Consider the following 13,741-nt stretch of genomic DNA (forward strand, 5'->3'; position numbering starts at 1 on the left):
CATTGGATGTTACTCATTTCGCATGCCCTGATAACTGACCTCAGGAAGCAAAGGGTCTTCAAAGGCCTTTCTATGGTGGAGTAGACCTCTGCCCTAGTTCAGCTTCCTCTGGCCTGTCTATCCTTACGCTGTGTAAACAAGTGCCTTCAACACCCTGATGGCACTTGGCCTGCTGGCTTCTACCCTCACCTCCCTTCCCGAAGAAGGTTATTGCTGTTGGTACAGGTGAATGACCTTGTGGGAGCTGGTGCTGTTGGCTTGAGGTCTGCCCTGTGACTGTGCTCTGACCCTTTGGCCTGGAGCAGTGGTGGCAAACCCAGAACCTCATCCCTGGCCAGGTGAGAGGCCATCTCTGTTAAAGTGATTTGACATCTCTAATTTGATGTGCTAGACACACACTTTGTGCATCATCCAGGACTCCTGGCAGTGGCAGAAATACTTACATCCTCCAGCCAGGGAGTTCATTGCTTGAGACATTTGGCACAGGCAGCGGGAGCTGTGCTGTGCAGAGGGGATTGTTGGAGAGCCAAAGCCATCCAGATATGACTCAGAGAGCATAGGAGACCACTTTTCCAGTGTCTCCAGCCACATGGTTGTTCCAGCTGTGACGGGCATGCTTCACATCGTACTTGGCTGGCCTGTGTGCATCCCAGCAGGGGGTGGCCACACGCAGTTGCAGGGCTCTGCTGCGATGCCACCGTGCATTGCCTGTTCAAATCCCAATGTGCTCTAAAGACATTCTCTGTGTGCTCCTTGTTGGTGATGTGCCCAGGTCCAGGACAGGCTTGGGACGTAAGATGGATCGTCTCATTCCCTCCCATCCCTCCAGATCCTCCAGGCCATCACCCTTTGGTTCTGATTTCCTTTGCTTGTAGGACTGTGGGAGAAATGTGCACCTTCACGAAAATAATACATCCGTGAACTAGGAACATTTGTTTCCCTACATTTTAAACAATACTGGGAATTAATATTTTTATTTTTGTCAGTGTGACAGGAGAAAAACGGGCTTCATTGTTTTATTTGCATTCCCTTAGGTACTAGACAGCATGTTTTTAGTAGCTCTTTGTCTTCATCTGTGTTTGATCCTTTGACTCCTTTAACCCTCCCACGTATCACGCTGTGGCAGGCACAGGAGAGCCAGGCCTGGTGACAGTGTCTGCCTGCCCCCGGGCTTGGCGAGGACAGTGACCTGCTTACTCCTGACCTGCTTGTGGTCTTTGGTTTTAACAATTCGTTCCTGGCTCCCTAGACCACTTTCTGCTCAGTTCTCAGCATTGTATTTATGCTGATTAACATTCTCCCTTGCTCAGGGAGAGAGATTTCTTATGGCTTCTAATAACCAGGCCAACCCACTACCTCTAGTCAGAGGATAAGAACAAGGGAAAATATTTGATCCCGGCTGCCAGTTCATAGTCTAGGGAACAAAGAAATACCAAAACCAAAAAAATAACAATGATATAAACACCAAAACAAAACAAAACAAAACAAAAAAAACCCCAGAAAACAAATGAGTGCCTTAAACAATAATAGATGTCAAGAGGGGTAAACTCTAGGTGAACTTAGGGGCTCTCCTGCCGGGTGCAGGCACGTCCAGAAGGCGAGAAGCTGGACAAGGATGAGCTGGCATTCCCTACAGCAGTTGCCAAGGCCAAGAGGGCCCTGGGGACAAATTGCAAACAAATCTGTGTTTGGAGGAAGATGTGCCTAAAAATGTAGGTGGGGTCAGCTTCCTACGCCTTTTAAACTATGCCAAGAAGTGTGGATCTCATCCTGTAGACAAAAGTCATCGTTACCTACTGGTCTAATGATCGTAGCCAGTGTTTCCTCACTGCTTGTTACATACCAGGAACTGTGCCAAGCATTTCAATCACTTAGCCTTAGTCACAGGTCCGTGTTTCGGATAGATGACACTGTCGGGGGAATATGGATTAAGGGGCAAGACTGGAGGAAGGAGATTAGTTGCAATAGTTAGAACAGAGGCTATGGTGGCTGATTGTGAGGGTGGAAAGAAAGAGACAAATTTGAGAGAAATTAAAGGGGCAGAGTTGACAGGTCTGGGCAGGTGAGGGGGGTCTGGGATGACTGCCGGATTGGCTTGGATGAATATTGCATGAAGCTTTTGTGGTCTGGGAGAGCATAAGAAGACTGAACTGTTTTGCATGCACCCACTTGGTAAACACCCCTGTGGCACACTTTTGTTGAGTGAAAAGACATGTGGGTTTGAATCCTGTATTCCACCATTTACTGGGGCTGTGGTATTGGACCATTGCTCTCATTTACAGCTGAGGGCTTACGTAACCTTTCTAGGCATCAGTTTTCTCAACCACAGCGTGAGGATAATCCTAGCTTGAAGGAGGATTGGAATGACTGAATCACGTGTGAGTGGTAATGATAAGGCAGAGTGCCGGACACATCGTGGGCCTTCATCACATGGGGCCTGTTATCTCCACAGTGGAATTTTCTCTCAACACCACCACCACCACCAACACGTTTGGTGATGTACATGCTGTAGTGTTTCATGTAGAAGGAAATACGTTGCCAAGAATTAAAAAGTAGAGCCGAGTAAAGGTGTTCCTGGGAAAATCTGAGAAAAGAAGAAATTTTGATTTGTCGTCTCTAGTCACATTGAGCTGACATTTTCCAAAAGCATCTGTGTCCCACATTTTGGATGTGCCTTGCCTGGGTGTACTGCACGGCCTCATGCATAACCATTTAGGATCCACATGTACACGGGCCAGCTTTATCTAGTTAAATGTGTGGTTTTCATTGTAGGACCCCGAGTCAAATTTGATCCAACAGTCAGAAGAAAGTGATCTTGGAGTCGTTCCCAAAACTTCCCAGTTATCTTCCCATCCAGTACTTGGTGACTGGTCCATTCAAGCTCAAGTAAATGTGAGTATAAATATATTTTCTGGGGGGAATGTTACTATGATTTAAATAGGTCGGGTGGGGGAAATACCTCCAAAGTCATTTATTCAGTGAACAGAAAAACATTAGTCTGAGCACCTAGACAATTCAAGTGGTTTATTTTTAATTTACTATTGCTATCAGTGGGTTAGCCTTTGTTATATGTGAGGTTTAATCATCTTTTTATGTAATATAACATTTCAAGATTAAAACACTTTGCATTTTAGTATGAAACTGGTTAAATGATGTTTATTGTACTTATTGCATACATTGAGTATTTTAAAACAGTATTTAAAACAGTAATAAATACGTAGCTGTTATATGGTAAATTTTATGTCCCAGAATGATGACTTTTGATGAACGCTTGGGCTAACCTACTTTATCTTTAAAAACTCCAGTGACCTTAAACGGCCACATCAATCTCTGTTCCCCAGTCTTTCCTTCTCCTCAGCTCCTTCACCATTTCCTTTGTTTGCTGCCAACTCCCCTAGCTCTGAGATCTAGCAGGGCAGGGGCACAAAAACGCCCCATCCATCCATCCATCCATTCACCCACCCATCCATTCACCCACCCACCCATCCATCCACCCATCCATTCACCCACCCGTCCGTCCACCCTCCATCCATCAAGTATGTGCTGAGGACTTACAGTGCCATGACAGATACAAGGAGGCTAAACATGTGATCTCTGTCTTCAGAGGTGTGGGAAGATGACTAATGTGACAAGGATTAAGTTAAACAAGGGTAACAGAAAAACATGAGGTCGTGCAATAGCAGAGGAATTGTGAGGCGCTGAGTCCGTGAGGCCCATGAGGTGCATCCAAGACTCAGGCCAGCTCGGGATAAAGAGGGTCTGCTGTAAGCATGAGGGCCTGTGCTTTGGGGGCCAGAGGCTGTCCTTGTGGCCAGCTCCATTGCCCTATCTCTTGTCCAACCTCTAAGGTGTTCTCTAGTCGCAGTCTAGACTGAGCACATTGGTTCAGCTGAATAACCTCCAACCTCAGAGTGCTGCAAGGACCTCTGCACGGGTGGCTGGCCCCCTACAGATGGGTCACTGGGTCAGGTGTCCATGGTTGGTCCATTCAGAGGCCACCTCTGCTCCATGACCAGGCAGGACAGTCTCTGAGGCCCTAAGGGTGGCAGCCTTAGAGGGATTAATTTGTTCAGTGAGTGGTACACAGAATATGTACCAGAGGAGAGAGGACAATAGTGGAGAAAGGCTGGAAGATGTGAGATTGTAGGTTGAAAGATTTGTAGGATTTCTCATGTAGTGAGTTTTGGATTCAACGCGTCATATTGCTTTAGTAGGAAAAAAAAAAAGATAAATGCTCTTAGTTAAATTTGGGTGCTTGCAAAATGAAAAATCATTCACAAAAGCTGGTCCTTGCTCACCTCTTAGGTCTTGTCAAATGCCATCCTTATCCTCAATCTCTGTGCTTTAGGCACAAATTACTTCATAAGTTTCTTTTTTTTTTTCCTCCACAAGTTTCTTAAACCCACCCATCTGTCTGATCCCAGAACCTTCCCCTGTGCTGTTCCCTCTGCCTGGAATGCTGTTTGTCTGCTTGCTGTCCTCCTTTGGGCATTGCCTGAGGTGGCCCAGCCCCACTGGCATCTCCACTGCCCTCTGTGCTTCTTCTCTTGGTCCATGCCTGTCACTGTTAGTAGACAGGGCCTGATGGAGAGTCTGTGTGGGGCCTGTTCTCCCTGTGTCTTTGGGACCTAGTAGCACAGGACTCTGCACACAGGTACACGTCAGTACGTAGTAAATGAGTGCGTGAAAGCTATATAATCGTCATTTGTCTTGAACTAAACATGATGTCCCCTTTTCCACATTCTGTAAATGTCTTTATCCTTTGTGAAGACAGGCATATCGATCAGGAACTTACTAGTGGTGATGTCGTGTTTCTTCCTTCTAGATTTACTGAGGTATAATTGACAAAGTTGTAGGATATTTAAAGTGTGCAATGTGAGGATTTAATACACACGTGCATTGTGAGAGGATTCCTTCCAGGGGATATAATGTTAAGGCACACAACGAAAATAAGCTGCTTTGTTTAAAAAAAAAAAAAAAGGAATCCTTCCATTGCCATCAGGAGTCAGTATAGTCAAAGAAATGAGAGGCCTGGGCCCAGCCCTGAGCTCTGGCTTTTGTCTTTCCTTGATTCCTGCACAGCATTCAAGGATGATACACACACACACATACATATAAATAAATAATATATAATATATATATATAATTACATTTCTCTTTTAGCAATTAATAATGACTATGGAGGAAGTATATTAATTATTTAAATAGTCACCATTATAGCCCATATTTTAATTTCCCCAAGGCAGTGACCATTCTCGGTATAAACCTTAGGAAGGGGAAATACTTAATTTTTAGGAGAGTGTTTTGAAATCCCAGTTTGTCTCTAGAAAAAATATGGAATGATCCTAGTATTACTACTGAAGGACAGTGCATTAAAAAAAATATACAACATACCAGAGCTTTGTTTAGTGGTTACAGTGCAGATAAGCAGACTGGCATTTTTTCATTCCCCATCCACTAGATCAGGAGAAGACTCCTTTAGGTAAAACACACTTGATTGTCCCCTTGGTATTTCTATAACTGTAACTGTTTATAGGATAAGAGTGAATGAATTCTTTTAATATACTGTTAACCTTTCTGGGTTACTTATATTGCTTTTGAATTTCAAGTGTTGTTTTTCACCTTTAGGCTTTTTAATGACAATTATTTTGATCGAGTAAGATTTGTAGGTTTTTATTCTTCTTTCAATCCCCTTTATTGTGCAATGTATGGTGGTGGAACAGATAAGACCTTCCCTGAGGGATGCAAGACACAGAACCTCCTAGCCCAGGGCAAGCCCCACCACCAGCTGGGAGTCCTGGTACTGGGCCCACTACAGCCACCCATCCCCTGGGGTAAGTCACCAGGCTGAAGTGGGGAGGCAGGAGGCCCTTCAGAGATTCTACCCAAGGTGGGAGGCCTCAGCAATGGAAGAAGGCAGGGAAGCAAGCCACACAGAACCTGGCCTCATCCCCAAGTCCTGAAGGAGCATCCTCTGGAGATGCTGCTGGCCCCTGCCAGCCTGGACCAGTATGTTCTGCTCTGGGAAAGGTAGGGGGAGGCAACCATGATCTTCCAATATGAAGTGTCCTCCGGGAGGTCAGAGGCTATGATTATTTGGTGGGTTCCCAACACCGCCAGGAGGCCATCACTGCCTCTGAGTCAGTGAGGAGGTGTAAGCTCCCTCTTACTGCACATGGTACCCAATTCCCACTGCACTTAGCACTTCCAGGTAAACCTGGGCCCCGTCCCATATCCCCAAGGCCTCTTGCATACAACCGCAGCTTTTCCCCCAGGAGCATGATGTAGTTTTAAAAAAAAGCACTAGACCAGAAATTTGGGGACCTGAACTATTTTCCTATGCAGCAACAACCTCTGTGACTCTGAGTGGGCCACTTACCTCCACGTCCTCATCTATCATGACATCTGTAGTTGTGAATATCAAACAAGAAATGAAAGCAACCCCCAAACTAGGCAGCATTCCAGAAATGTCTGAGACAGTTAAGGATACCATCAATAGCCACTTTAAATCGTAGGAGATAAGGGGCAATGGACAGAGCACCCCAAACCTGAGAAAACCTAAGCCACTGCTGTGAAATAGGTTACGCAGGAAGGACCTGCTGGGGACACAAAAACCTCAGCCAGGGCAGAAATCATGTCCAGGGTTTCAAACTTCCTGTCTGGAGTTTCCGTTTATGAGGCAGGCTGCTGTCGGCACCCGGGCAAGCCAGCTTGCGTGTTCCATGCTGGATGTCACCGCCAGAGCACAGGAACAGGGCGGTTCCACGCAGATCAGAGGTCTCCACTGCCCACAAAGTGATGACCCCTTTGGCAGAGATTGGCCACATGCCTCTCCTCCCAGTTTCATCTCCAAGTATGTTTTTACAGCAGAGGGGAGGGAGCTTCCGGACGGTAGATTGATATATTTAAGTGACAGCCATTGTGCAGAATTTTTAGAAATCACGCATGTGGCCATTTTATCCACCTAAACTTGGCCTCAGAATATTCCTGTGAGAGGCAGAAGGGAAGGGAGGTGTGGGGTGGAAAGAGCTTTATGGCCCAGCAGGAACACAGGGTACCTGGAAGCAGAGGGCACCTGGCTGAAGACTGAAGGATCTCTGATGATCAGTCACAGTGGAGCTGAGAGCTGAGCTCACAGTCAGGAAGCCCCAGCTGGGCTGTACCGCCAGGCCAGCAGGGCACCCTCATCTTTCTAGGAGAAAGGAAGGAGAGGGTGAGAGGGTGAAGAAGAGGCCTGGTTTTTCCCAGTGTTACGATCTCCATCCTGAATCCCAAAAAAGGAATCATGAAGGTGTTTTATGAGCGTTCTCCCCGCAGCCCAGAGAAGCCCCATGTCCTGCTCACTTCCTCTTCGCCCAGAGGCCCATCCTGCAAGGTCGGGTGAGAACACACTCTCACCAGCTCCTGCAGTGGTAGGAACCAACTTTATACAGAGCAGGACCACATTTCTGCCAGGGACACAGAAAACTGGGCTGACTCAGTGCATCAGAATGTAAGTGGGTGGGAGGAGGGGGCTAGATGAATACAGCTTCTGAGGACAGTCAGTCCCAACCACCCCCTGCCATTCCTGCACTCTTCTTTCCATGGTAACAGGACGGTTCTGCTAGAAGGTGGTGCCGACCCAAACCTCACAGACATCACTGGCAACACTGCTCTCCATTACGCTGCCTTGTTTGCAAATACTTCAGTTGCGGCAAAGCTGCTTTCCTCCAATGCCAATATTGAAACAAGAAACAAGGTATAATAGCTCCACTAGCTTTATTTACAAAATAATTTGAAATACAGGGTCTTTTTTAGCTACAGGTGTTACATTTATAGTATGTATACTGAATACAATATCTCAGGCCCTGTTAACCATAGAAACAACGCCAAAGCCAAGGCCGGGGCTAGTGAAAGGTGGTGCCCACAGAAAGGGCAGAGCTCTGTCTCCCAGCCCCTCCTCTACCCTGGAAGGAACACTGCTCCATTAGGAAGTGCCTGGGAGTGGGTGGTAGGCTCAGAGCCCACAGAAGATGAAAGCCTGGGGGTAGTGACGTGATGGTGGGGGCTGACTGCCTGCGGAGGCAGAGGTGCTACTTGGGTGGGTGGAAGGAGGAAGGAGACCCAGTACCCAGCAGGGGAGCTGGGTGAGTGCACATGGGCAGGGGAGGCAGTAGGCCACAGGCCCTGAGCACCCCAGGACCCCCAGTTCTGCGATCAGGACAAGTGAGGTCAGGTCATGTTTGACAGCCAGCAGGGATGTTCACTGGTGCTGGTGGCCATGTGGCCGGCCGTGTACACCTTGGGGTCTTCCACGCTCAGCCTGGAGCAGCTTCGCAGCGGGGCTGTGGCTACGTATGGGGAGCAGGTGATGGTGAAGCTGGTCCTTCTGCTTTTGCTCCGGGACATCCGTTGCCTCCTGCTGCTGCAGCCCTGCCAGGAATGCCCTCCGCTGATATAGTAGGTGCAGGTTTACATATTGGAGGCTCAGGTACTCCCTGAGTGAAAATATTTGGAAAGAACTTAATTGTCTGAGATTTCACTTTAAATAATGAGATTTCTATCAAAGCATTAAAAGGTACAGCTTTCTTTTATTTATTTATGGCAGATATTTATGAAAACATTGCTTTTGTTGCAAATAAAAATTTTTTTCAAATATTTTTCCCCACTCAAAATTTCTTTCTGATTAGCATAAAAATAGAAGAAAGCAAAACTTGCCTTGGAAATAGACTTTGTCTTAATACTCAAACAAAAACACCTGACAATATAATCAGTCTTGCTGCTGCGGGTAAGTTCCTGTTTTATTTAAAAAATGATTTATATAAAAGTGATTTCTCTCTCATTGCCCAAGGCTTAAGAGGAAAAAAAGAAACAGACTGGAGAGAGCAGTTGAAATATACAGGCCAGTTTGGAAATTGGACAATTGGGAATTACCAAGAGGAGGTTTTTGTTTTTGTTCTCCTTCTCCTTCTGTTTATGTAGGTGGGCAAGCTACTCTTCAGTTGTCGGGGATAATCATTCTCATTTTGGGAAAGAGGGAGTGAATTGTAAACTTGGGAGAGATCAGTTTTATGAGGACTCTGAGGAAATCACACTGGCAGTGAACAGGTGATGATTAAGTGGGAAGTAGGAGAGAAGAACAGATAATTAACTGGCCTAGTGTCCTATTCTGGCAGAAACAGCCACTTAGAGAAGAGTCTAGACTTGGCTTTCAAATCTAGGATGTCTTGATGGGAAGTAAGGAATGCATAGATAATAAAATCAAGTTGCTTCTGAATTGACTAGCCCCTGTTCTACCGCTATTTACCCAGGACAATGAAATGCAGTTTTGTTAAGTAACTTATCTCTCACACTTTTCTTTGTGCAAATCCTCAAATGAGAGAAGGAACTGGCCACGTGGGTAAGAAATGAGACTGCAGTGGTCGGTTGTCTCCTGCATGAGTTCTCAGCTAGAATTGTGCTGATGAACCACAATCACCTGGGAGAATTTACAAGAAATTTACAAGCCTAGGCTCTACTCTCAAGATTGTGACTGAATAAATCTGGTAAGGCCTGGACCACGGATATTTAGAAATAGTTCCTTGAGATTCTGATAAAACCCTTGGTTAAGAACTGTTGAATGGATACGTGTAATACCTGTAAATTCACAGATCTCAAAAAAAGACCTCTCTAGAAGAGTGGGAGATTTGACAGATGCTACTTCTTCAGTGCTCTCCTTTCCAGCCACATAAGCCTGACTTTTATCCATCTCTGCTTCTGTGCTTGACAAGTTAAAAGGAATATTATTGGCAGTATCTGTGGGCTTGAAGAATAACTCCTTTTTCCTTCCAATCACTGATCATTCAGTGACACTCAGTCTTAGAAATTTGCTTATGGTGAATGATTTAATAAGTAGAGCCCTTTAAGGATTTTGCACCTTTTGTTACCATCCAAGTCATTAGGCCAACAGGGTTTTCCTGACTGTGATCATAGTTAAATCATGACCTTTCTTTTGGTTAAAGCTGTGTGGCAGATCTTGGAATGTATCTGTTAGATTCACTGAGCGCTGGCATAATCAAAATGCAGTTTTATTATTTTTATTGCAGTATAGTTGACTTACAGTGTTGTGTTTATTTCTGGGGTACAGCAGAGTGGTTCAGTTTTACATACGTGTGTGTATACACACACACACACACACATACTTTTTCATATTCTTTTCCATTTTGGTTTATTACAGGACATTGAGTATAGTTCTCTATACTATACAGTAGGATTTTGTTGTTCATCTATTTTATATAGAGTAATTGCTATCTGCGAATCCCAAACTGGTCATTTTCCCCCCTGCAACCCCCTTTCCTCTTTGGTAACCATCAGTTTGTTTTCAATGTCTATGAGTCTGTTTCTGTTTTGTAAATAAGTTCATTTGTATCATATTTTAGAGTCCACATATTAAGTGATATCACATGGGATTTATCTTTCTCTTTTTGACTTACCTCATTCAGTGTGATCATCTCTAGGTCCATTCATGTTGCTGCAAATGGCATTATTTCATTCTTTTTTTTCTATGACTGAATAGTATTCTATTATATGTAAGTATACCGTGCAAGATGGCAGTTTCAAACATCCAAACCCATGAAGTTAGTGACAGATGAGAATTGTTTTAATAATTTAGTTTCAGCCATCTTATGAACTAATTGTCCATTTGATTAAAAATAAGGGAAATTGTGATACAGACAGATTGTAGTTTTAGTAGGCATTGGAAAAATTCTCATAGTGGGTATTATGAGTCTTAATAGCAATTTTTATGACATGTTGGGGCCCAGTTTATTTTCTGTAAAACATGATACTAAAGAAAGGAAAGGTTTTATGTCCAAATATTTGCTTTATACCCAACTGTTTGGAAACACAGCAAACAGAAAACTTCAGGTGGGCTGTAGACTAAACATGGTGCCTGGGTATGTTCAGTTTGCCTCCACACATTGAATCAACATTTAAAATTTAGGAGACTCGTGCAGAAGTGTGCATTTCAGACTTCTAAAGAAACAAATCTGGTCCCCTTTGAGCCCAGGCTGCTGTGTGGTCTGCTGTGCAGAGGCGGCCCCTTCTTAGTGGGGCATGTGTTCTCCGGTTTGCTATCCTCACCTGGGACCTTCAGTTACATGAGTCACCTACTTTGCCTCTGTAAGCATTTGACTCTACAATTCCTGTTTTATAGTATATTTTGATAACTACTTCAAGATTTTAAAGACTATGATCTATTTCATATTTTATAATAATCTCTTAAGAATGGGACTGAATTTTTCAAATTAGATTTATAAGTTGCTTTTAAAGAAAAACTTTTTCTTTACATGTACATGCAAATAATCATACTCCCATTGGAATGTCTGTTAACCTGATGAGGTTGGTCATGATTGTAGCTGGATAGGTTATGCATATTGCAGACAGTCTATCTTTCCCCTCAGCCTGGTTCCTTAAAAATGCAGTTGACTCAGTAGCTAAATGGTTCTCTGTGGAGCCGTGTTGAGAGTTTTGAGAGTAATAGAGCCAAGAAATGAAGTACAGGAATGCCTGGTTGACACTGATAGAAGGGAAGCTTCTTGGAGCCAGTAAACTTCACAGTGAATCTTTTGAAGAGGTCAAGGAGGTACGTTTTAAAGAGTAGGAGCCCAGAGGGGTGGGGGGAGGGGCTACTCTTTACTTACTGCATGTGATATGCTTAAGTTCAGAGACTGTTACAAGTATTACACTCAGTTTTGAAATATGTAATTTTGTACATTATAAACTTTTTGCTGTTTACAGGATGACTTCACACCACTGTTACTTGCTGTAAGTGAAAACAAAGAGCCCCGTCGACCTGCCACCCTGTCGACCCGCCGCCCGGCCCCGCTTGGCCCGCCAGGCCCCACTCAGGCCACATCCCGAGCAGCAGGAGCCCCAGCCTGAGGGTCTGCGCTGCTGGGGGTGGGGGTGGGGGCTGCGCATGCGCGGACACGGGAGCGCGCCCAGAGCCTATGGAAGCTGGGCGGGAGCCCGGTGCTCCTGGACCAGCTTTGGAGGAAGAAGACGGCCTGGGGACTGGGCCGTCGCTTGCCATTGCCTCCCCTGCTGCCGCTGGCGCCGGAAAGGTAAGGGGACGCTGGTGGGGGTACGCTGGTCAGGAGCTGGCGGGTGAGGCCTGGGCTGCGCAGTTGGGGAGGCGCACAGGTAGGGGTGTGTGGGTGAGGCCCAGGCCGCGCGGCCCGTTAGGACCCCGAGGTAGGTTCGTGGTGCCCCACCTCCCACGTCTGTAGTCCCTGAACCCCATTTCTTCATTTGTTCGCTGCCACTTGTAGCTGGGTTTGGGGAAGCAGGACACCCCCGGGAGATGGGAGGGCGTGGGACTCCCCGGAGCGCCTCCGACCGGCCCTCAGGTCATGGCCTGCTCTCAGGAGGCTGGTGGTGCGTTCATGGGGCCCAGGCTGCGGCCGCGGTGGGATGGGGGCTGCCCAGTGCGAGCACGTGGATTTGTTTTTTATTCTCCCGCGGCCTGGGCCGGGTTCTGCTTCCCCATGTTCTTGGGGTGCACGTCTGGCAGTCAGCCTGCTCCTGGGAGGTGATGAGGTGCTGTCAGGGTGCGGGGGGGTGGGGGGGCCGTACCACCTACGGAGGCGGCGCGGAGAGGGGTCCGCCTCTTGGATCCTGTTGATTGCTCCCATCTCGAAGGCGCTGGCTCTGCTTCCTTACATTCGTGGGGTGCTTGTCTGGCGGTCAGCCTGCTCCTGGGAGGCGACGCGGTACTGTTAGGGTGCGGGGGGCGGTGAGGGGCGGTATCCTCGGTGCAGGCGGCTCGGGGAGAAAGGTCTGCCTGTTGTATCCTGTTGATTTGCTCCCATCTGGAAGGTGTCCTGTCCTGGGGGCTGGCTCTGCTTCCTTATGTTCGCAGGATGCTCATCTGGTGGTCAGCCAGCTCCCATGAGGCGGGCGTGGTGTAGTCAGGGAGCAGGGGGCAGCTGGGGAGGGGGCCTGCCTTGGAGAATCTGGCCTATTTGCTCCAGTCTCCCTTGCGGCCTGGCTTGGGGGTGGCCTCTGCTGCCCCAGGTGGGCAGGGGGTGGGGGCCACCTGACCGTACAAGCTGACCCCATCTCACCAACCTCCAGTAAGTAAATTGGGAAGTGTGTGTCCTGCCACTGGGGACAGCAAAGGGTGCCCACAAGCCAGGTGTTGGGGAGACAAGGAAGCCTTGGGCAAATCCAAAGTCTTCCGCAGGGCAACCCTCCTCCCCTTGCTATTAGCTCTGTATTCTTGCTAGATTTTAAAATTTTGTCAATCTAGTGTATGTGTAATATTTCATTATGTTTTAAATTTACATATTCTTAATTATTAATGAGATTGGTGGCCTTGTTATATTTGTTGGCCATTTAAATTTCCTTTCTGTGATGTGGTTGTTCAAGTCTTCTGCCCATTTTTCTGGTGGAATGTCTTTTGTCTTAATTGATCTGTAGGAGTTCTTTATGTAGCTGGATGTTAAGTCTTTTTGTCAGTGATACCTGTTATAAATATCCTCTGGCTTTTTTCTATGGTTCTTTTTAATAAAAACTTCTTTTCCTCAAGTAGTCAAAATAATTTTTTCTTTCCATATCAAAGGAGAAGTTCTCCTATATTATTATCTAGAAGTTTTCTTTTTTCCCCCATCTTTAAATCTTACATCCATCTGAAAGCAGTTTTGGTATATGGTTTGAGGTGGAGAGCCATCTAATTTTAAAAAATATGGATGCATAGCTCTCCCAGCAGCAGTTATTTTGA

General features: G+C 46.2%; 1 protein-coding gene across 1 annotated transcript in view; it reads left to right on the forward strand.

The window, feature by feature from the left end:
* LOC116155431 (ankyrin repeat domain-containing protein 7-like) overlaps positions 1–13,741 on the forward strand; it is a 60,604-nt gene that overhangs the window by 23,349 nt on the left and 23,514 nt on the right. Inside the window, exons 5-6 of the mRNA XM_064492870.1 lie at positions 2,773–2,892; positions 11,758–12,083. The gene's annotated coding sequence lies outside the window, so the exon portion shown is untranslated. The remainder of the gene's footprint in view (positions 1–2,772; positions 2,893–11,757; positions 12,084–13,741) is intronic.

This window comes from Camelus dromedarius, chromosome 12 (genome assembly GCF_036321535.1).
Source record: "Camelus dromedarius isolate mCamDro1 chromosome 12, mCamDro1.pat, whole genome shotgun sequence".
NCBI lineage: Eukaryota > Metazoa > Chordata > Mammalia > Artiodactyla > Camelidae > Camelus > Camelus dromedarius.